At 32.9% G+C, this 21,929-nt stretch overlaps 2 long non-coding RNA genes across 2 annotated transcripts in view; both read right to left on the bottom strand.

Moving 5' to 3' along the window:
• The window catches only part of LOC108448224, a 60,420-nt gene extending 58,134 nt beyond the window's left edge, over positions 1-2,286 (bottom strand). The window contains exon 1 of the long non-coding RNA XR_001864041.1: positions 1,984-2,286. This is a non-coding gene — a long non-coding RNA (uncharacterized LOC108448224). The remainder of the gene's footprint in view (positions 1-1,983) is intronic.
• Positions 2,287-2,410: 124 nt separating this feature from the next.
• On the bottom strand, positions 2,411-21,254 carry LOC108448227. The gene is made up of 4 exons (XR_001864044.1): positions 21,065-21,254; positions 15,697-15,744; positions 8,190-8,436; positions 2,411-3,753 (listed from the first exon to the last, which is right to left on the bottom strand). It is a non-coding gene; the product is annotated as an uncharacterized LOC108448227 (long non-coding RNA).
• Positions 21,255-21,929: the final 675 nt, after the last annotated feature.

Here is a 21,929-nt window from a genome sequence, read left to right as displayed (position 1 = left end):
AAAGTAATTAAAGAAAAAATAAAATATGCCCCATAGCTGTCACACAAATGAAAGAATGGAAACACAATTTCCAATTACAGAAAGAAGAAATAAGTTTTTCTATTATTAGAATTATGTCAAACATACATAGAACTTTCTTCTAATATAGAAAAGTCAACATCAGTAGCAAACGTTTTTTCGCTCCCTTTAAATATAGAGTCCAAAAGCTACATAGAAACTTAGCTACAGTGACACTTGGAAAGCCTCTGGACATTTTGTTGTGTCCTACAGTCCCCAGTGCCCTTATTTCTGTTGTGGGAATAGACTATGCAGTCAGCTGATTCATTGTCACACAGAATTCGGTGTCTGAGGCTTCTAGTGCTAAGGAGAGGAGATAAAATTTATTATATAAAATTTATATGTGCACAGCAAGAAGCAGAGCTTGAGAATAGAAGAACAAAGATTATGTTAATATGCAGAAATTCTGATATCTTTGGTTACAACAAACGAGAAGAGATCTCTTCCTTCACTTACAGAGATGTTGCAGGTGGTGAAACTATTTTCTTTGCACAGATGTGAGACATCAGCCTAACAGACAAACTTTTTGAAGCAGAACCAAATTTCTAGGTTCATCAACATTACAGATAAAAGAATGACTCTAATGCAGCACTGAGGGATACTTTGCTAAACTTTAAATCCAATTGTTTGGGTTCCAGTCACAGGATAGCTGTTGAAATACAAAATAAAATTCAAGAACTTTCCCTGCACATTTTTTTTCTTTTTCAGAGGGTGTGGGTTATGATTTACAGTTACTACTGAACTGAAAATATTCTGTATAGGCTGCAGTTAGAAATGGAGTAATTAATTCAGTAAAAATATAACTCAGGTCTTTCTGTACTACACTTTAACACTGCCATATCTTCAAATAAGTTATTAAATACATCGTGCAGTGCAAATCCACAGTAGACCTGCTGAAGTAAGGAAGACTAGGAAAAATCTAATAAAAGATTTGGAGAGAAAGACTACATAGAGGGAAGTGCAATACAGAAAACAGAACTGAGAAATTAAATTGATTTAAGGTGTTGAAGAAATGACAAAGGTTTGCTGCAAATCTGTAGCTGAACTATTAATGTTGTGTAGAACATGATATTATAGTATAGATGTTTATGAACCTCTTAAAAAACATGTAATGGCTTTTGTCCTTACTGATTCAGGAGCACTGACAAAGCCTTTCCTTTTACCAATTGTTCCAGAACACAACAATTTGTGTAAGGGAAGATATCTTGTGACCTTCAGACCTACCATAAAATTTTGAAATTATTTTGTAGCATGATTTGTGCCTACTAAATTTGATAAGCAAAATTGTGAATGGCTCAGTAAAAAAAAAAAGCTCCATTTTTATCCCTGCTTTCACACTGTTGTTTAGTGTGGATGACTGCAAGGACAGTTAAGATATACACAGCATATTCAGAATGGGGACAATAGTCCAAACTTCTTAGCACCACTCCATGATACTCTGCCCTTGTAACACACATGCCTCAGAGAATTTTCAGCCTGACACTCTATCCAGAAAGATGTGAGGCAGCTGGAACTCGGAAAGCTGGAAACACTGGAACTCTGAAGCTAAATAATCAAATAATAAAAACCTCACAAGTTGCTTTAAAAGAGAAAAATGAGAAAGGCTCATGGATAACAGAGAAGAAAGCAGAGAAATTATTGAGAGAAAAAGGCTGTAAAATTGCTGAGCATTCAATGAGAATGGATTTTGTATCAAATAAATTTGAACCTCTTATTTTACTAAACAGGTAATCATCTTTTACTCCCCTATATATTTATAAAGGGTCAATAGCAATCAAACTCTATACGTTTCCCTGCTTTTTCCTAATTGCAATTTATATTAAACACAGAGTCAGCAGTGAGATTGAAAATATTTTTATTTGCAACTATGTGCAACACTTTATATTAAATTATTACACAGTGCTGTAGGATGAAAAAAAGCATTACCTTGTCAACATGTAGCGCATACAGCACAGGAAGAGCATTGACCTGTTGGAGTGAGTCCAGAGGAGAGCCACCAGGATGACTAGAGGAATGGAAGAACCTCTCCCATGAGGAAGGCCTGAGAGGCTTGGGTTTGTTCAGCCTGGGAAAGAAAAGGCTTCAGGGTGACCTAATTGTGACCTTCCAGTACCTAATGGAGACCTACAAAAAAAATGGACATTTTACAAGGGCTTGTAGTGATGGGATATGGTGGAAAGGCTTCAAACTGAAATAGAGTAGGTTTAGATTATGCATTAGGGAAAAATTCCTTACTGTGTGGTTGGTGAAGCAGTGGAACAGGTTTCCCACAGAAGTTGTGGATGCCCCATCCCTAAAAGGGTTCAAGGCCAGGTTGGATGGGGCTTGGAGCAATCTGTCTAGTGGAAGGTTATGACAGGGGGTTGGAACTAGATCATCTTTAAAGTCTGGTCCCACCCAAACCATTCTGTGATTATATGATTCTACGAACATAAACTTATGCCCTTTTAAGTCCTGAATATCCTTTTCCAAAGGAATTCAGGACTCTTAGTTCTATATTACATATGTAAATTACATATGCACACCACACACACATATATATATAAAGGCCCCTTGCAGCCTTTCTAATAATTATTCATAAAACTCAGTCTTTAAACAAGGTTTCTTTGAAGAAAAGAATGAAGCATTTCATGCAGCAAATCTCAGTGGCTCTTAACTGATCTTTTTTGCAGGAGGTCCATTTCCTTATTATTTGATGAGTAAACAGATTCTTCAGACTAAAATAGACACGAGGTCATAGTCTGTAATTTCTGACCTCCTGTAAAATGTTATAATTTTATAGTTTCTTATGGATACGTAGAGGTGCTTGAATATCACTATATGACATTTCCTTCTCTCCTGCTAATTGAATTATGTATTTTAGTAATTTCAACACACCTTGGATGTCAAATGTGAATACTAATACACCCTTTTTTTTTCTTCTGTAGGAAAGGTACATAAACATTATATGTATACATATGCATGATTACTTTGATTTCTCTTTTTAAAGATCCTTTCCTAAATCTAGCTAAATGCATGGAACTAGAAAAGCTTGGGGTTTTTTTCTCCATCAACACACATAGCATGAAATCATGTTTTCTCAATGTAGAATATTTTCTCATCCTCTGCTCTTCCCCATCTGCAAGCATGACCTAATATTCCCCAAAAACATAAAGACTTTTTCAAATTCACTGAATATTTTATTGGCAAATATATTCAAGGATAGGAAATTAAGGATCAGACATATGGATAATATATTTGAAAATTTAGGGCTTTTTCCCTTCTATAAAATATTATCTGACTGCCATCTATAAGTATATTTAATATGGATGATGAAAAATGAAATAGAAATTGTATACTTCAATTCTTTAATTTTCACATGGGCTGTGGAACTGTTCCAGGAGCTGTAACCTTACTGGAGAGTGATCTTTTCTAAATATATAAGTGTAACAGAAATTATGTGCACACCCTGACAGCATAGAAAGAAGTAAGAGGTACTAGCCTACACGGTTTCCCTCTCAAGTTCTAAGACATAGGGTGTTATTTATTTCAAAGTAATTTCTCTAGCACTAATATAACTTCTCATATATGAACAGGCGACAATTCTTCTCATATCATAATATTTTCACTGAATTAACATTACTTCATTGTGTAGTTACCTTTTGTGTTGTAAAGTCAATTTAGCAAGCCTGAGATATTTTTTCAATTATATTTGACCTAGAAGATAAAAGTCATGAAGTGATATAACATAAAAGACGTCAACTATTCTACATCCCAATTTACATAAGCATAAATTGTTGTAGAGTAGATACAGTACATAGAATGTCAGGTGTCTGTAAATACATAATGGCTATAATTCTAGAAATTTTCATTTTTAAGCAAGGCATTTGCATGTAGCTGTCTACAGATTTCCTAAAATTAATCTGGAAAAGAGAACAATTATTGAGGAATGAAGGGAAAAATAAATTAAATGAAAACATAATTTCTAGAGTATTTTAGAGATAGAAGTTAAACTTACGTAAGCAGAAGTGGTAGTGCAGCAGCATGCACCCACATATACTCAAATCCCTCATTTGGGTTGCTACTAAGCAATATACATCATGTGGGTGCTCTGAATGTCTCCTGAGATTATAGCAAATTAGGAGTAAATTATTCATTGGCATGCAGTTTGGAGATTGGTCTCACATGACTTACAAGCAATAGTTCTGATTAAAGAATAATAAGGAGAAATGAAAGAAAGAGTCTTCAAAGACATGACTCTCAGGCTCTTCGGACTCATTTTTTAAACCCCTATATTTTTCTCTTTTTTTGGTGCTCACTCAGAAGTGTCTTTATAAACCTAAATTGTCACACAATACTAATCATGCAATGAAGCAAAAGTGGATCATATACCCTTAATTCCACTTTATACAGGTAGTAGTATCGCCTTGAATAAAATTCGTTTTAGCCTACAGTCAGTTTACTGGTGTAACTAAGGTATATTATCCTTTCAAAAGATAAAGCTATAGTTCAAAGAAATAGAGTAGTTAGAAGATGTTTGAAACTTACGGTCTTACAGCAACAAAAAAAGATTACAATCTAATAGCTATTGTTAGAGTAACAGTAACACTAAAAATCAACAAGGAAGCCAATGAATTTTTTTTATTAGATATTGCTTATTCTGTATTAAAACAATATGTAACTCAATGTCCGGCTTTTTTCATGGTTTATTTAGTTTTTCTCATTTACAGTTTGGTGTTTCCTATATTGGTTGCTAACAACACTCCACTATATGCAAAAGTTTGAAGAGAGGTTACATTTTGGTACAACAAAATAAAATGTTTATACAATGCTTACTTACCTGTCAGCTGAAGTTTGACTAAACCCAGCAGAAGGCCAGGCAAATATGTTCCTAAAATTTTAATACATGCCACAAGGAAATTGAGTATGCCACTCTCCCAGTCTTCTGGCCACCTGCCTCTACTTATTTTGTAATAAAATGTGAAATTGGTTACTTATTAATCCATAACAATGAGAGAAATGAAAAGGACTTCCACTAGAAAAATAAAGACCTTTTCACCTTTGACAGCAGCTTTTTGTTCAAAGGAAACAAAATCAAAAGAATCATTTGAAACATATTGCTTATTTTAGATAGATATAGTCCAAAATTTTAGATAGATATAGTCCATACAGTTTAAAATCTGAAGTTACTTACAAGATTTCTTTGAGTAACATATACACAGAAGTTCACTGATAACCCTGTTGATAGAAAATTACTTATAAGTTCAAATGGAATACTAAGACTGTGAAATGCTGGTCTCATAATCACTATGGCAGTTAATCACTGTTGCCAGGAATAAACAAACAAATAAGCAAATGAGTCATTTGAGTAATTTGATCTGCTTAGAAACACTTAATATCTTAATGCTACTGACTTAGAAATCTATAATGGAACAATGTTCTCAAAAACATAGTAAGCAAAATCTGGTGCAAGGTAAGTTAAGCTGTTTTAAGTTACCAGACTTCTGAAAATTTAAAATTAATGTGTAAAGACTTTTAAACATAGGGTTTAGAACTAGACTTGGAGGAGAAAAGTTGAGCTTTCCTCAGAAACTTCAGAGAAAATTGGTGTATTGGAGATGCTAAACTGTGCTTATCAAAGTATTCCTTACCTTGAAACATTTTTTAAAACATGCTGCATAGATAAACTATACCAATTACAAAATTAATTCTTAAAATGCTGATTGAGTCTATTTTGATTGATTCTATCAATTTAAAACACATGAGTAGGAATTAATTATAAAACTAGAAGTTAGTAACTCTTCTGGCAAAAGGAATCTTGAAAAAGTCATATTTTGAGGTGCAAACATGTTCTAAAGTTGTTATAAATTTTATGTGACAACTTGCATATAGACATAGCCATGGACATTGATTTGCATGTATATACTCATATGTCACTGTGCATACGTGCACAAACAGTATCTTAAGAGGAGAAACCCCACAAAAATTAATGAGTGGGATGTAATTAATCCAAGGTATTTGAATATAAAAATAAGATCCTTTCTGTAATTTATTCAACAGCATTACGTAGATCTGCATCTCTCCCTCACCAAAAAAAAAAGACATTTAAGAAATCAAAAGTAACAATGGAATTCACAGTACTTGGCTTAGGATAAAAATTATTGCAGTCACAGAAGTACATATAGATTTTTACTTTCCTATGTAGAATTCCTAAGAATTTTTGAAGAGCTGTTAGAAAAAAAATTCTTGACCAATTTTAGGCTGTATGTTCTTAGAAACGGTGAAAGGTTTTTTAAAAAGTAGAAACTACTAATTAGTAGTGCTCTACTAATTCTCTGTCAATACTTTTTTGGGTCTACCTGTGAGATTCAAATAATTCTGCCCTGGCATTTACTAATCTAGTCCACTCAAACTATTGAAGGACTGATATCATAATTCCATATTAATTTGCATTGACTGTAGATATAAAGAAAATATGTAGATTAATATAACTAGATTAATATAAATAATACAAATTACTGTGACTGTACTGTAAACACAACTTACCCTACTATGTGCACTGGTTTTAAGAGATTTCAGATACTGTTGATTAAGATGAAAAGATAATATACTTTAGTTCTATATGAATTTTCATATGAAATTTTGAGTAAGAGGCTAAAATGATACAGAATCAACATGTTGCAAGGGTTTAAAAGCTAGATTTATTGAGAGAACCTATGAAGGATTGTCACAAATTCTGGTACATTGGCTTTTTAAAGTCAAACGTGTATTAAAAAAATGTATGCTGTATTTTAATATGCTCCATTTCAGTCACATTTACTTAGACATGACGTACCACTTAATTCACTGAAGTCCTATGGCCTGTATTGTGTCACATATGAGACTCGATTACACTGTTTCTTCTGGCTTTATGACATATGAATCCATTAATAACCACAGAATTAAGCAGTTTTATGTCTGGTAGTTAAAGACGTGTGACTGCATTAAAGGAGGCTAAAAAGTTACCATATTTCAATGTAAAATTCTTTCTAATGAACTCTTTACACAAGTAAAGATAATAAATAGAGTCTTTAGAAAGAGGAAACCTTCAGTGTACCTTCCCAAGCTACTTAGCTGGAGAACGGACTAATTTGGCAGCTTAACGGCACCAGTTGCTCCCAGTGGCAATTTGCCTCTATTGGGCAAGAATCAACATGCATAAACAAATTAGTGTGATGATACTTTGATAATCCAAGTGTTAGCATGATTAACTATTTCACTTGCTTGATTTGATTTTCTTTGCATATTTACCTCTATGTTAAATATTTCTTTACTCTGAAATCGCCTTATTATAAAATACTTATTCAATTAAACAACTACAGATTTACTGTATTTTTAATTTTTTTTAGTACCCTGATGGGTTATATGTCAGAAACACTGGAAATGCAAAACATCATAAAAGTAAGTGAAAAATTTAATCAAAATTGTGTGTAGTAATTATTCAACCTCTATTTCCACTGAAATTGCATGTAATGAAACCTTCAAAAACTAAAATATATTTGTTTTATTCAACCTGTATCTTTTTTCTTTTTGCCTCTGGATGTTTAAACATTTTCAGTGGAAACACTTTGCAACCATCTGGTTCACAGGTGGCAACAAATTTCATTTAAATAAATATTATTATATTCTTTCTGTTCAAGGTTGAGTCAAGCTCCAGAATTAATGCACTTCTTTAGTGAAATAATGCAGCAAATAATCAATCTCCATTGGTATGGTATGGTAACAGTAGGGTGGAAAAGAATATTAGTCATTCTACTATCTTTTATATTTGCCCACTTTCTCATCTATCCACATTCTTTCAATCTTTTTTTTTTCTATCGAAAAAAAAAAAAAAAAAGAAAATACACCACCAACAACCAAACAAACCCAAAACCAAGAGAAAAAAAGGCTCTAAATATAAACAATAAAAGACACAGGAAAGATCATCTATTATTTTAACTTTCTTTTTCCTCTACGTCATAAATCATTCCTTTTTTAATTCTTGTATTTATATAATATTTTTCAGAGCAATGATCTGCATTAATACCTGTGAAACATTTAGTTATACCAAACAAATAAATATTTTGTTTTTTAAAATTTAGCATTTAATGAATTATTGGGAAAGGGTAACTCACCAGATCATCAATTTTTCCATCTGCATTCAGTTGACTATGTGTGACTGCATACATATCCTTCCATTGCATTGAGTGGAGGCCTCGTTGAATGTTTATCTGGAGACTTTTTTAGACTGATCGAAAAACGCACTTTAATACTTGATTGGCTCAGTGTTTGTTCAGCTCTTGATTCCACTCTCTGGATTGACTAAGTCTCCAACAACCATAATGGGAACTTAGGGACCTCCCTCCTGTATTTCCACCTAGGCTGTAGACATCAAAAGTTAGACAAGATAAATCCCACCCACAAGAGTTTGAGAAGTAATGTTCTTTTATATTGACTGAATATTTTCAGTAATAACTCTCATGTGTTGAAAGTGAATTTTATGGGTAATTTTATTTAAATAATATTTCCTTTTCCAGTGGAAAAATAACCTAGGAGCATTCATTTACATTACTTCAAATATTAAGCTTCAATTTCATATACTGTACCTGAGTACTGTAGTATTTTATCAGTTTTTCTACTGCACCCTAGTCCAGCTGGAGAATTCTCATCTGAGACTGCTCTTCTAAAAGCTCCTCCTGTACATGGCAGTGTTTTTCTTGTGTGCAGTCAATCCCTTCTTCCAGTTTTTCTATGATTTGCAGGCTTTTTAAGCTTAAAACCAGGTTAGATTACATGGTATAATTTAGATGGAAGAGCTTTCATTCCTGCAAAATATTTCTTTTTCTAGAACTATCCAATTTAAACCAACATTTTATTATATTGTTCCACTTATCTCAATGCTTTCCTTCTTGCATATTAATTACAGGGATGAAAAGTATAAGCACTCAAACTACACTATTTTTTACCCAGCTGTGTTAAGTTAAAAGTAAAAATAAATAAACAAACAAAAAGATATTTCCCTCTATAAATACATATGCAAGAGAAGGGGAGGCAGAGAAAACTAATTTTCTTGAGTTTACATGGCTTTACCAATAGAAAAGGAATTTAATCCAAACTTCCAGAGTGAACAAGAAAATTACAGTAGAGTAACACAGAATTCAAATATTGTCAAATTATGTGCATTTTTCCCCTTCAATAAACACCAAGTAGCCTATTCCCTTTCTCACTGAAAGAAAAATGAAAAAAGTCACTGCATTTTTTCCCATGGAGTCTCAGCTCATACAGAGAGATTTTCTGTAGATTAGGTGGCTCCTGTGAGTTCCCATGCTCATTTGCTGTTATAAATTGGTCTTTTTCACATTCCTTTATTCAAATGGCTTTGCTCTTTTTATCTTTGCTGATACCCAAGACAAGACACTTCACTATCTTGTTCTCCAAAGTCCTAATCTATAAAAATCACTTTTATTCCCCAATAAATACACACACATCTATACAAAATCCTAGTATTCTTAAAGAATTAAATTAAATTACACATCCTTAGCAAAATATAACATCTCTGAATGTAAATTGCTAGATAAGAGTTAGATGGTATTACCACAAGTATTGTTCATGAATTTTTTAAAATTTGTATTTTTTGAATTCAGGTATATTATTAGGTATTAAATAATGTAACTACTTTCCTCACTCCAAACTGAACGCTTCCCCCGCCCCTGGTGGATCAAGACTGCAACATCACTTTGACCAAGAGACCTCAAAATTTCAACAATCAGGTCTCATTTCTGGATCCACAGGTGGTGATTTTATACCTTTCTACTCTTATATTTCTTTATTTCTTTTCCCTTTTGTACATTTTCTCAAGTGTTAATTTTAAGTTTTTTATTGTTGGTTTTCTAACCAAAATGGCTACATTTTAAAATTTGCCAAGTACCTTATTTTACCTTAAATGTTCTAAAATTTACAAGTAAAAGTTTGATACTAAACCTCCTGAGAATTTTGTTGCTTTTCCTGTGCACCACTCAAAGTAAATCAAGCAACCTTTCCCTTAAACTGCCAGGTGGACTGGGCCACAACAGCTGCAGAGGGGAAAAAAACCACAAACAAACAAGAAAACACCCCAAAAAACCAAAACAAAATAAAACAAAGCCACTCAGACAAATTCCATTCATTTTTGATAGAATTCAAGGGGGGCTACTATTAATAGTAGTCAGCACTACAGTCTATAACAGAACACTCAAGTCTGGTGAGAAATCTATAATGAAAAGGATGGACTTAATATTGTCATGTCTGATGATAAAAAGTTTCTACTTCAAACCATTCAAGTGTTTTCTTGCAGGCCTAAATGTCTTTCATCCTTAAGAAGGGCTCTCATGTAATCCTAGGGATACCAAACTTAGAAAGAGAGTATATATTGCCATTATGAATTCTGACAATTGGAATATCCATCTGAAATGGAATTCCAAATGAACATCAATCAATTAACTTAAAATCAAAGGTTAAATCAAACAGAACCATGGAACCCTCTTAATCCTTTTCTTGGTTCCAGAAGAAGGTGCTTGCTGTTGCAGATTTTATTGGAGACAGCAATAGATGCCAATTTAAAGTCCATTTCTTCTAAATCTCTGACTATAATTTTGAAAAAAAGTCAAGAAAAAGAACAAGATAATTTCCTATCTTTAAAAAATTCTTTTGAATTTTTGCATTATATTGAGGATGCTTATCCTTAAAGGGCTAATATACAATACAGTTCTGAAAATTATAGACAAGGGAGTATTATGTTTATGTCAAGGTTAAGTTTCTTTCATTAGAGTTTGCTATTCACAATTTCATTTGGTGTTTGTGAGCAATAAATCCTTTGCACACTCACCAGTTTCAGTAAGATGATGACATAAACCGACCCCCCAGTTTTTGTAGCTTCATTGATTGCCAGGATGCCATTTCAGTTGTTTAGCACTCTTCTGCCTACCACAAAATTTTCCATTATTAGACACACTTTTGAGTTCCCTAGAGCTTTGCCCATCTTCATGTGCTTGGATTGAAATTTTTTCTTGCTGAGTTTTTGCTCAAAGCCAAATTATCTTGAAAAGTGTAAATTAAAATAATATGGATATTTCAAAGGAAGATATTAACAAGCAAATATATGAGAGTATGTGTATGCAGAGAGAGTGAGCTATAACCTATATAAGTTCTACATCCATTCTGTTGAAAAGTTCTTCTGTCTTGGAGAAGGTCAGTGCTGTGCTCTGGCCCTTACTTGTCCTGGGGTTTTTTGCTACCTTACTTGTTACTTCCCTGTTAGAGAAAGTGTCTGCTGGCCAAATCTCTGTCTGATCTGATTAAGTCCGACAATACAGTGCACCAAGCAAGGAATCCCTTCACAGGTGTTCCTTTTGAAAAATATCCATATAAAAGAGGTGAATCCAATTTTACTTTTAAGTTGGGTACCTCCTAAAATCTCTTTGACTTGGAAGCAGGCTCTGATGCTGATTTTACTGAAGTACAATGTTCAAATGCTGATATGAATGAAAAAATATCCTTCACTCTACCTGAGTTTCCAAAACCTACAAATTAATTTTCATGTAATTATTTTTAAAAATCATGGACAGTGCACAAAATATTTAAGTCCAAAACAAGATCCTGGAACAAACTTCTAATCCATTCAATGGCAAATTCTGCATCTACAACCTACAGATAATGTCTCTATACACCAGCTAACATGACTTAAACTGAGAAACACGGCTCACATTATGACACAACAAACAAACCAACATAAATAAAGCCACTGATTTCAACACAATGGTGTCTGAGTGTTTCATAAATATCAGCATCCATGATATGAGAATACATCCCTATTATCATTTCATACATAGGCAGTTGAAGTAAAGGAATTTGGGAACATGGGGTAAAAGAAGGCAATTCACATTAAGCAAAAATAAAATGTGAAATTGCTTTCTATCAGAACTCTCATTTGGGATATATGAGAACAGAGATTAATTTCTCTTTTATTTTGAAGCAGTTTGAACTAACATCATTCCATGCTGATATAAGAGGGATTGCTCTCTAGTCTTTCTTGCAGAGTTTTCCCCTATTCATAGGCAAGTTTAGAAGTTATTGAATCACTGAGAGGCAGAAAAACTTGTGTGTGCTCAGGAGCTATTGCCGTACACTGCAATGAAAATGACCTTGGCTCAAATCCCCAGTCAGAGACCAGACACAACATTGTTTCCTCGTGTCTTTTGTTAATGCTACTTCACAAAGACCTTTAAGTGTTCAAAGCAAATTATCATTGGCTACAGTTGTTCTTGGCAAAGTTCAGTCTGCCGCAGATCAGACAGCAGTATCTCAGACTGGACATTCAGAAAAGTTTAGTGGTAGTATCTTCATTATGTCTGAGGGAAAGGACAGGGAAGTATCTAGTTCTCCAGTTGTCTTCATTGCACAACTACATTTCTTTTCCTAGAGTTTTCTTTTTCATCAACTATATAACTTCCTATTAAAAAAAAAAACCAAACAGGATGAAAGATTCAACTTACTTCAATGTATGTCCTTGATCAATTCCTTGATCACTGCTTTTCCTGTGGTGCTAAGCAAATGCCATGGCAAATGATGGAATTTTGGCATACAAATCAGACATTTTTAGAATTTGAAAGAAAAGCTGCTCATCTGAAGTTGCAAAGGTCAGAGGTTTTTTAAATCTATTAATTATGGAGAATGAAAAGAATTAACTTTGAAAGAAAACTGTGTTTACCTACAAAACTGTAGGGCTCTGAAAATTTTTGGCCCAGCTAAAAAAAAAGCAAAGAAAAATGTTTAAACCACATGCACAGAACCACAGGTTTAAAAACTTCTCAGTATTTTTAAGTCATAAGTCATAACCTATTTTTCTTTTCTTAGTATGCTGCATCTTTTAAATATATGCTTCATTTCTTAGTCATCTGGCCCTGTCCCATGTTGGAATTGCTCCCTGCTGTTAATTAGAGGTGACTATGATTTGATTAATCTCAAACATGTGTTATATATGCACACTATGGAAAACTGTATTCCATATTTTCTACTTTAAACATTTTTGGATGCAATGGAAATAAGCCAAACATTTTTTAAGGACCTAATCTTATCTTAATGAACAATATGGATATGATCAAAATAAGACATTCTAATCCATTTAAAGTGTTAAAAGTTCACAGAAATATGCACTAATCATGTACGGTATTTATCAATATAATGCAAACAAGGTTTCAAATGCATACCACCTGAGCATCATTGCTGTCTGTAAATCTGAAGTTCTCTTCCTTTCTCTCCATTTAGACACAGGTTTGTCACAGTTTGACAATGTGCTTTACCTGACCCCACACTGTTGGTATGTTACCCATGTAGACTTTCTTTTGAAGACTCTAGCCATATATTTTTATACCTAGGAGCTAGCAGTCAAGGATGGCTATAACACTTCCTTATGATTTTTCATAGCTCTTGATATTGAAGGGTCTTTAATAACTAGAGTACAAACACAAGATCATTTTTTAGGACAGGATTATTCATATGCTTAAACTACATTTTGGGGTTAGTAATTATACAGTTATATAAGAAAAATTCAGTATATAAGGAAGTTTAATCATACGATTACATATTGTCTTTGTTTATAAGCATCTTTAAAGACCACTATTAAATCAAAAGTTTCAAATACTTTATATCACATTAATATAAGTGCCTAGGCATTTTTGTGCAAATAAAAGCACTGTAAGTATTACCAAAAGTTCACTAAAAGATTTCCTCAGGGTATACAAAAGAGATTATTTTTTAAAAGTTAAATGCAAAAACTTTACTTTTTAAAAATTACAATTATTTAATTTGGTGGTTCCAATGATTTTTATGTATAACTTCGTAGTTATTAATATAAAGCCTCCAGTGGTAAGTGAAATGTAATTCCAACTAATTTTTCCTACAGCTGTATACAAATCAATAACCATAAGAATTCCAAAGGAAAAGCATGTTGTACGGCCCTCCAAGTTCCTAATGAATGCAAATAAGCTGACCTTTCTTTGACAACTATGAATATGGTTTTTCACAATTTTACATTGAAATTGCTGTCATCAGCAATTCATACAGCAAAAATGGAGCCAATAGTAGTTGTAAATAATTATGTGTTACAAGAGGGTGTGTGGTACAGTTACCACAGCAAACAAACTTCATGATTGTGAGAATAAGTTACTCTAACATATTTTGTCAAAAGGGATCTTCAAAGAGAACACAAATGCTCTCTTTACTTGTTGGGCTTTTTAAAATTTTTTTCTATATCCTTGAAACCCTCTAGTTTTAGTGCTCCATTTTTATTGTTCAAAATGCAAATACCTTCACACCTTGAATTATTAATTTCTAACAATAACACCATTTTTATAGGCAGGGCAATGAGCCTGAAAGTAAAGGAAGATTACAGTCCAAAAAAAAAAAAAAGAAAAAAAAGAAGGATTCTTCATTTAAAAGGGGTAATATATCCATGAAAATGCAATATTTCTCATACAATGATGTAATAAAACAGTGAATGAAAACAATGTATTTGATACAATGAGCTACTGTAGTACTTCCACATCTAGTATTTCTTTCTCACAAATACTCTCTGAATAGTGCTGGAAAAATTAATGTATAAATTAAAGCTATGGCATATTTTTAACATCTATTTTAAAATGAAAAGCCTATACAGGTTTAGGAGAAATTGAAATTTGAAGCACTTGCATTAGAGCATTGTAGTTAGAATATTTAAAATGTCTGCGAAAATGCTGTTTGGAATAGACCTGAAGAAACAGCAATTACATTAAACATGTTAATTACAGGTGCATGTTGGTCTTTGAAAAAACAAAAAAGATCAAAAACCCCAGAAAAAATACAATATTCTGGTTCATCATTCCTATTCAGCAAAAACTTGAAATACATATGGCTGAAAAGTAGCTGCCTCAACTGAACACTGTACTAATTAGGATGATTAAATTTCCCCTTGTTTTGGATACAGAGGTTACTAAATTCTTAGAAGTAATTTCATTAAAATCATTAGTTCTTTTTGTCCTATTTTTTTGTTTTGCAAGAAGTAAATTTCTGATTTAATAAGCTTTGAATGCTCAAAGATCATAACGGGATATCAACTAATACTATGTTCATATAATATGTGTGATATTTTAAAAGAACGGTCCTTTCTTGATGACATTTCCTCAGGATCTCTACTCTCATGCTTGTAATTCTTTCATGTTCAGAATGAATCCCTGCTACATCTCACTCAATATTGATCTTCAAGGCATTTCTTCCAATCCTCTCCCCAGTGTGGTCACTGAACAGTATAAAAGTTCAATAGGAAGATCAGCTGCTCATCCACTTTTTGCTAAAGCAATTTGTATTATGGATTTATTTTAGCAGTCTACAGTGGCAGTTGCTGTTTTTACTATTTAAATGCTTTGATTATCTGACCTTGCTTACTTTATCTTTTTAAGTGCTGTGCATGGGCTTTAAAGTTGATCAATAAGTGGGGATTCCTCCACCACATTATGTTGAAATCAATCCTGATTCAGACTATTTGTATTTCACTCTTATGAGTCCATCTGTCTTTCTTAATTTTATATTCTCTTCTCTTAACTAATTTTGTCTGCCACTGCAAATACTTACTGTCAGGTAGATTTCCATTGCAATCAATTCAGCTTTTCTCAGTCATAACTGGAAGACACAAATATATAGGATCAGATCCTATACTTGAACAGATAATATTTTTTTGTTGTTTTTTTAATACGTCATAGATAATGTGAAAGTCATAAACACAAATTTTTATTTACTTAATGTCTTACTTTTTCTAGTAATAGTGAGAAATTAAAAATCAAAATAAATGGCACAAGCTTATTAAAATACTTCAGATTTGCAATTTCTCTTAGAGAAACAGATAAAGTAATGGAGTCAAGCAGCCTTCAGCTATGTCACGATAAACCTTGGAATTCTGTGCTTAAATTTGGGAACTATAACTAGTTCTGAATTTGTGCACTGTAAAAAAGGCTCTAAGAAATACGTTGTTATATTTTGCATCTAATTTATTTAATAAACATTTAAAACATTTCAAATTTATTAGTTCTTAAAAAGTTTTAAAATTTACCTTGCCTAATTCATAATGAAAAGGTTAACACAACTGTAAGAAGCCTGGATATGTCAAAATGTTAGCATGGATATGTCAAAATAGAACAAGAGAAAGAAACTAAATAGAAAATCTAGAAATTCAGTTAACATGCTATGCACAGAGTCCTAAGCATTTAGGGGATTATCTAAATAGAACATATAAAACTTACTGAACTACTACTTTGATCTCATTTAACATCTCCACAAATGTTCAGAAGAGGGATACCATTTCCTCTTTCTTTAACTAAATCACACACACAAACACTAATTTGGATTTCCATTAAATTAATCTAAATTAAAATACAGTCAGACATTTCACAGTTTTCCTGTAATCCTTACATCATAATTCACTACTTCTATAACGAAACATCACAACTACAAAACAAAATCATGAGCGATCCTTAAAACAGTTTTCATCTTCAATCTTGCAAACTTGTGAACAGCTTTTCACATGTTTATAGGGTAATTGGTTTCACAAAACTGTGAAACTGTGACTTGCATTCACATATATTTGAAAGATTGGGGCCTAGGATGCCATTAAAATCTGATACTGCTATTACTCAGTTTGCTAAATAATACATTAATTTTCCAGGCATAGGAAGAAACTTACCCGCTTCTTCAAATTTTCTAGTTCTTCACCTGACTGAGACTATTTCTACTTATTCCAGGACCAGTGGACACCAAGGTCTTGAGAAAGTTGCCACTTATCCTCTTTCTTTGAAGCTGTTATTCTTACCTTTAAGTCTTCCACACTTTTCCCGATTTTTTTAAACAAAACAGAAATGATGCAGTCATGAGTTTGACAATGGTAAACAGAGTGAACATTTTGTGATGGATGGGAGAGTTTCTGCCTCCATTGTAGCTCCATATGGTGCACACCATCATGTCTCTGATGAGATGGGAAGGACAAAAGGAAACATGGCCACGAATATCTTAAGCATTGTTATAATTAGAAGATGTTAATAGCAACATAGCATAGAAAAAGTAGTGGGATGACAGACGTTTAAATTATATTAGGACCAGTGATGATGGGGTGGTGAATATTTAGCCTATAACTCATTATTAAACTTATGTCAAAAACATGGTTCACATGAAAGTTAGCACATAAAATAACTAATAATGAACAGTCACTAAATGAATAAAAGTGGATTGGGATTTTCACTGGTAATTTTCTAAGTGCATGAAACAGAAATGGCTTAGGCATCTAATGTACAAAGTAACCCATACTAAAGAAACCAGCAAATATGCAACAGTCATTTGCACAATGGCTCAATGCCATTTTTCTTTTTTTCTGGAAATTAATAGTACCAGAAATGAAAAAAAAAAGTCGAGATTTTTCTGTATAAGACTTCAGTACGTCTACATATATTTTTAAATTATTAGTAACTGTACTGAAATCCAGTCCTCTCAGTAATCTTACAAGCAATTTTAGTTAATGCAGGATGTCGCTCCTGAAAATGAATCAGATTTTACTGATAATTCCTTTCAGATTTCAAAGTGAACATTTTGTCTTCTCATTTTAAAATTTCACTAACTAAAAAAAGCATCTATTTCATTATGGGGCTGCTCTGGTTTTCCTTTTAAGCACTTCTGGAATTTGTGGATGTAGAGAGGGGGGGTTTCTTTTGCCAGAATCTTATCCATTTAGAAAATTAGAATGAAAATGCAAAGGAGGAGTAGAACTACTAGATGTTACAAATAGCATCTAATGGGGAGTTAGGAAAGATGTGCAACTTATTCAATACTTGCTAACACCGCTTGTGAAGATTTTTCATTTTATTGTGACAGCAGAGGGGAAATTTAAAGGAATTCACTACACCAAATATTATGCATTTGTGCAGAGCACAGCTTAAAAAAGGCAAGTCTGTACTGTTTCTCTCAGGTGGGTAAATGTTAAGAGAGAAGAATCCAAGTTTCATGATGCAGCAGCACAAAGCTGGGAAGTGAAAATTATGTTGCAGCAGAGTCCTGAAAATATGACTGTAAAAGTTAATCAATAAAATGTCTATTCCTGTCTATTCACTAGAGGCCCCAGCTGCATAGCTTCACACAATCGATACTACAAATTATTACGATTTCCAAGTTCCCACTGGACATTCTGAACAAATCTTTCAGGTGTAACAGGCTTATATTGGGGGGGAGGCAAGTAGGGTGGAGGGCTGGGGAGCGGGACTGGGGTTGTGTTACCTTAGGTTTATTTCATCCAGGATAAGTATACAACAAACAAAGCCTGTGACTTCTGAAAACTTTCAGTTTTTTCCCTATGAAATAAATGTATTTTGGGCACCCTGTGAAATTAGCAGAAAATATTTTTTACTCTGTTCTAAAAGAAAATATTTTTATTCTGGTAAATTAATGAATATAAGGGACTTTTATTGTTTTTAGATCCTAATTCCTTTTTTGACCATGTCCATGAAAAAGAACTTATAACAAGGACTTCACAACAAGGAAATAAAAGCATACAGAAATGGACCTTTCACCTCAAAGGCCTCACAACAGCTACAGCAAAATCTCAGGTCTCAATGTAGTTTTAAGTGACCAATTTATGCTGCGCTGCATTTTTCTTTGTATGATCCTGTGCTCTCGCCTTGATACCAGCTGCATTTGTCAGATTCACTAAGGAGGAAGGTAGGAAAAGTCCAGGACTGTATGACTTTGAATAAGTCAGCACCAAAGGGATGCTACTTTATGACACATGCAGTACCCTTCATAGCGACTAAATATAACCCTTATGACATTCCCTGTCCCAAAAGACCCAGGGGACTGAGATCCATTGTTCTTTCTGTCTCCCAAGGAACAGAACAGAGCAGGTACTGGCTGGCACAGCATTACTGTTTTCAGGTACAGAGTAAGATGTTGTTTTAAAGGGAAATTTCAATATTTAAATGACTTTGTTTTTAATTTTTTAGATTTATCAGTTCCACTTTATTAAACCTATTGTTTTGAATATGCAGTTTTAATTTTCCAGATTCAACAGATAATTTTCTTACTGGGATCCTGCAGCAATGAGTCATAGTACTTTTAAAAAGTACTGGTATCAAAAATTAAAGTAAAAATTTTACATAAGATTAAAGAAAAAATAATTTTGATAATCCATAGAGCTAAGAAAAGATTTCCCTTACTCAAAGTTTATTATGTTCACAAGCTGAAGCAAAAAACTTCCAAAGTCACTGAATAAGTGTAGAAAACAGAACAGAAAAAGGTTGGTTAGTTAATAATTTTTGCATGTGAAGAGATTCATTCAAGTTTTATTTGTTCATATAAAGTATAAAAAATCTATTAAAAAGTCCTTCTGAAAAATGTTTTAATGATTATCATTTGGCCTTCTATTTCAGCGTTAGTGAAACTTATTTCAGTGAACTTTTGCAAAATTCCTGCTCTCTCAAAAGCTATATTTCATGACACAATCAATCAGTTACAGCTGGGATTTTCAATTCCACTTCCCCCCTCCCCCTTCCATCTCACACTAAGTTACCACAATCAGTAATCCTAGAAGTTTGTATCCTTTTTTACTTTCAAATAAATATCTAAAAGATTTGGTATAAAATGGCATTTTGTTAACTGAGGAATAACTTCAAATGGTTAAGAAAACACACTATGGCAAAAGATTCAAGTTGTGTTAGGAAAGTAAATCAGTGACAGTGTTTTCCCTAGAGAAGTACTAGTAATATCTTTAGAGATATAACTACGGGTCGAAAACCACCAAGCTATTTTATTTAAAGAAATGAAGACACATTACTGAAGACAGTGTTTCTTCCATGAAGCTTTTCCCCGTCTTTAGTTAATAAAAATTAACTTAAAACATTTGAGCTGCAGCATGGATGAAGTTCCAGTCTAAGAGTCATTTACACTGAGCATACGTAATATTTTACTTTAGATGCATGATGTTTGTTGCATCCGAATTTAACAAGTCTTCCTCAGAGAAGATTTGCTGAGCTAATATTTGATGCTTGCCACAAATCTGAGATAAAACATTTAGCTCCCTCCAAATGAGCAGACTTTCTTTTTGCAGACAACTTACGTTGTATAAAGTGCTCATCATGCTCTTTGATATTACAAAACAGCTTGAAATTCAGTCTGTATATATGGGGATTGCTTAATGTAACATAACTTTAATAAGAAGAGAATGACTGCATGAAAAAGAATCAAGTGAAGTGAGTAATTTTTAGCATAGTCTAAATCTCAATAACTCTAAATAATGAATCACTTTGTGGCTCAATATAAAATATAGTTAATGTTAAGCTAAATGATAAAATCTAATTTTTGAACATTGTTACTTTTTGATTAAATCCTAAGAGTTAGCCTCCAATCTAATAGATACGAAATTTGACTGATTAGAGCAAAAGTACTTTTTTCAGTGTAAACTCATCTAAAGTATACAGTTCGCTTTTTTTTTGTTTATGTTAGCAACTTCATATATGCCTTGCTATTGTGACTTAAAGTTCAAACACCAAATTTCCTTTAATTTGGTAGCCTCTGCTTAGAGGCAGCTTCTCTAACAAAAAAAGAAAGACAATAAGACCCATATGTAACCTTTGGTCTCAAAAAAGAGGAAGATGAGAATACCATTGACAGATAGCTAATAAACAATTACACTTACTATTCTATTTCAACACTACAAAATATTAATTTTAAAAATAAACCAAACTCCTAATAATAGTATTTTTCAACACTTGATTTTTTAAGTGCAGAACATATTTTAAAACATACATTAATCAATCATTTAGATTTAATAGTTTATTCAATTGAGTTACAGAACACACTTACACTACCTCTTACCTGAGAGAAATGATTAATACCGTACATATTAAAAGGATTTACTGCTGACTTTAATGACTTCTGTTTTTCAAATACTGAAAAAGAAGTAACTCACTTGTAATCACTAATTTCTTCTTCAGAAGTTAGAATATGTTTTCTCAGGGTCTTCAGCTCTCCGTCTGTGATTTTCTACTGTTCTGTTCTTGGCGAACTGTTTCTGCTATTTGCTCACTTAGCTGCTCTTGAGTTGCTTTCAAGCTGGATTCCATTAGAAGAAGTTTTTCATCTTGACTGGCAAGTTCTTGGTCTGTAAGTTAAAAAAAAAAAAAAAAAAGCATTACATTTTAAGCTCAAGCCGAGTGATATTTTTGTTTTAAATGCAATGCAGTGCAACCCTCTGTAAGAGCTGGGCAAATACTGTTTTCCGGAGAAGAGTATCATTCCATTCCCAATCTTGAGAGGAAAACATATTATAAATATATTAATAGCTGGCTTAAGTCCCTTCCATTGTGTTACAGTAAACTTAAATAAAGAAACTTGGACTCAATATTCTGCAAACATTTAAACTGGTACCAGAGCTTACTGTGTACATGCACATCCAGTACGTAGTTCATTCTAAAGCAAACACCTATTGCCTTTGTATTTTGCAACATAAGTCAATTTAGAATTCAAAATCACAATTTTGAAAATAAAGCAGTTTTATACCATTTAACAATAATAACATGTACAATTTAAGCTTGAAATCTTCAATTTCATTATATTTTTTCATGAATTACAGAGCACATACATAGTAAAAACCCGTTCTTTTCCAAGGTCATCCAATAGATGGCAATCTTTCCTTAGACCAAAAGAAACCATAGCCGTGCACTGCCAGCTCTCAGAAAAATAAGTGATTTAAGACAAAGACATTTTTCCTTTGTTCTTTGTTGACCATTTTCCTAAAAGATATATGTACATAGGCTTTAATTTAAGTATTTAGC

Source organism: Corvus brachyrhynchos, unplaced genomic scaffold, assembly GCF_000691975.1.
Source record: "Corvus brachyrhynchos isolate BGI_N302 unplaced genomic scaffold, ASM69197v1 scaffold227, whole genome shotgun sequence".
NCBI lineage: Eukaryota > Metazoa > Chordata > Aves > Passeriformes > Corvidae > Corvus > Corvus brachyrhynchos.
Note: the sequence above shows the minus strand (reverse complement) of the source record. Positions and strands in the feature narration are given on the sequence as shown.